Raw genomic sequence first — 3,621 nt, 5'->3', positions numbered from 1 at the left:
CAGGCTAGGCGTAAGACGAAACTGTACGTGTGTTACAGGAGCGTTAGCCGAAGTTACGAGGTTTTTACGTAATTTTACTGCAAACAGTTTAACTATTTTGTGATGGAAAAGGTAATTACAGCTTTTAAATAACAATAGAAAGGAATTTTGTGAACGCTGATAGTGGAAACCTTGCGAGAGTTGATGCGTGTATTCTCCACCCATTGAGAGTCGCTGTGCCCTGCTCCCTGCAACATTATTAAACTCGCTCAAAACTAAGGGATTGTAGAACTTTTGCAAATGGGTCCCTAAATTATAACTAGATTGTCGACTATCAGTCATGAGCTACGCCCCAAAACACAGCAAAATTATTCTTGGCAAAACTTGGTGCTGATTTTCTCTGTAGAAGACTCTCAGCAGAGAGACTCTGTCTGCCAGGCATTTTGTGGTGCAACGGATAACGCATTCGTATGCCGTTAAAGAGGTCACATGTTCGAGTCCTGAAAGGGTTACGTATATTTAGAAGTTTTACATGAAATGTGAAATTAGCTTTAGCAAGTACTGATTGTAGCAGTTGTTTCGACTGTGGGATGTATTATACAGGGTGAGTCAGGAGGAATGGTACAGGGTTTGAGGGCTGATAGTATAAGTGATTCTGAACAAAAAACTTCATATGGACATATGCCGTATTGCGAATGCTTTCCGAATTAGAACCTACTTAATAATGGTTCAAATGGCTCTGAGCACTATGGGACTTAACTGCTGAGATCATCAGTCCCCTAGAAGTGATTCTTGAGTTTCTCCCGGCGTATTTGACAATCAAAATATCCACGGGTATGCTGCCGGTCTATAGTGTCCAACGGGCCCGTTGGACACTATAGACCGGCAGCATACCCGTGGATAGTGTCCAACGGGCCCGTTGGACACTATAGACCGGCAGCATACCCGTGGATATTTTGATAGTCCCCTAGAACTTAGAACTACTTCAACCTAACTAACCTAAGGACAACACGCACATCAATGCCCGAGGCAGGATTCGAACCTGCGACCGCAGCGGTCGCGCGGTTCCAGACTGTAGCGCCTAGAACCGCTCGGCCACTCTGGCCGACCGGTCGGACAGTCATCCACTCCTGATGCATGACCAGAGAGCCCTCAGAGGACCCTAGTCACTCTCAGAACAGTTCTACAAATTCGGGGTCGGCTCCACTCGGCAGAAAAGCGTTACTGCTTCTGGACCCAACCTGCTTGCTTGCTTGCTTTTGTACACCCATCACCAGACTCTGGGATTACAAGAACATACGTAATTTCGTATGCTTTGCCAGAATATCGTACCATTTTCGCGATTCCTCTCGATATCAAGCACATAGCAATATCACTTGCACAGCAGTATCGCTCGTGCAACATAATTCTAAAGATATAGACTGGAAATTATTTCTCTAGAAACCCGAAACTTTAGCGAGGTGAAGCATCTTGTAAAGCACTGAGTAACTAGAAACTTATCCCGTCTGCGAAGACCTTTAGGTGAAAACTCGAAAAAAATAGGATTAACTAATATTTAGACTCGCGAATACCGATGTCTTTGATGTAACAGATTCCAAATCGTCCCTATAATTTACAAAGTCAACTAAGGTGTTTCTCATGTCTAGAGAACCAGCATATGTGTCTTCCACCTGTCTTTCACCTGCTAGATGCACACATCACAATCGATGTTCCCTCATCTTAATAAAGATGCGAAATCTGCAGAAGCTGTCAATCAGACAATATACATGGGAAGGAATAATGTTCCAGCACATACACACCTCCATATTGGATGTTCTCAAGTTTCCACGTGATCACGTAAGCTGCCCAGCACATACTAAGTATTAGTTCGCTATTCCGCCGTCTAGCAGACGACACGGTTAAGTCAGCTACATTCCTGAAGCCCAACAGGCCTTTCCATTCGGACGGCTCCTGCCGTTAACGAGAAATGTGAATCATTCCCTCCACAGGCCACCAGCGCTGCACACCAAGCACGCATAGGCAGAATCATCATCCTAGGTAATCGGTCACATATATATTTGACCGCTATACTTACAATTAAATGTTACGATTGCGGTCTCTGTTGAATTACATTCGACAATGAGCGAAGTATCGGAAATACACCCTGCTGGTGGCTGTGGAGCTGGAAATAGAAATATCTGTACCATTCTTATGACTAGACATACTCTTCCCTTTGCTATCACAGTATTCTATGTCAAATCCATCCCTTTCTTATGCCTGGATATAGTCATTCCTTTGCAAATGTCGGAACACGCAGACACATACTTCATAAGCCTGATGCTCAAGGCGAACCTATCACACATCCCCTACTACTAAGTATAATACTTGGACAGTAGCTGATTGCCGTCGATACGAAATAATACTGACCGAAAATCAACGATGGTTAGACATGTCTCATAAGTTTTCTTGCGAGTGGTACCACTGTGTCTTAGAAAAAGAGATGTAATCGTCTTACAAACCGCCAGATGTTAAAAAACACGACCATTTTACTGTCACAAGTAGTCTTGGTTCTACAGGTGCAGACAAGTATCTATGTTCAAAGCAATACCGGCTTTATAAATCGAGGTATGGCATTACATATGAATGACGTGGTTTTTCCAGACAAATACCATGACACTGAATATAGACGGTGATCGTAGGAGTGTACATTATCAGACCAGCAGTACAGTTACACGTTGCCGGCGGTACACCCTCGTAATATAAAATTACCGAATTTTGAAAGTGATTCGGCTAAGGAGCGTGGTATGAAAACTGTATTTGCAACTCGCTCATGCTGCCACTAGATATTTCTCCAGTATTTGTAACGCATTCTGTCTCGATGCCATGCCAGACATTCGGTGATATATTGTCTGGGTTATAGGGGATGGTTGATTGAGAAGGATCACAAGCGGTAGTAGATGGTGTGCTGATTGAGGTCGCGAGAAATGTACACTAGCTTTTCAGATCTCTAGTGCTACGCTTTTGGTAGAAAGGATGCACAGTAGATCCTAGTTAGCGTTGGAGCGTGGATCCGTCATGCGTTATATCTGGAGCGATGTTGGGACACAGATTCACTATGTGCCATACCCTGGATAGGGTTTGAAGGTGGATCTGCCACACACAATGTATGGAGCGATGTTGTGATCCAGATCCACAATGTACCACATCCAAGTTAGCGTTCAAGTGTCGATTTGCCGCGTTCTATATATCCAGACCATGTTCAGAGGTGGATCCACCAGACGTCGCATCTGGGATAGGACTCGCAGGTGGACCAACCACGCGTTAAGTCTGAACATGTGCTCTGTGTTCGAAGTTGTGTACACCAGCGGCAGGACCTGGTCCTGGGAGCTGTCTGCGACACATGCGCATATACAGACACACAGAAAACAGAGCAGACGCTCTGCAAATGTGGAATATGTTGTGCGGAGGCGACTGGATATAATCGAGTACCGTGCTATACTATGCCTCCCGATCAGTGCATTTGCACTATGTTTTGGAAGCTGTACTACATTTACAAGCAATTTTAGAACACGGAACGAGAGGTTATGTCATGATCGCATGGATAGAAGTGATATAAAATCTATAGAATTGCGAAAAATACGTAAACATTGAGGGAATATACAC

Source organism: Schistocerca serialis, chromosome 3, assembly GCF_023864345.2.
Source record: "Schistocerca serialis cubense isolate TAMUIC-IGC-003099 chromosome 3, iqSchSeri2.2, whole genome shotgun sequence".
Classification (NCBI taxonomy): Eukaryota; Metazoa; Arthropoda; class Insecta; order Orthoptera; family Acrididae; genus Schistocerca; species Schistocerca serialis.
This window is presented reverse-complemented; position numbering follows the sequence as displayed.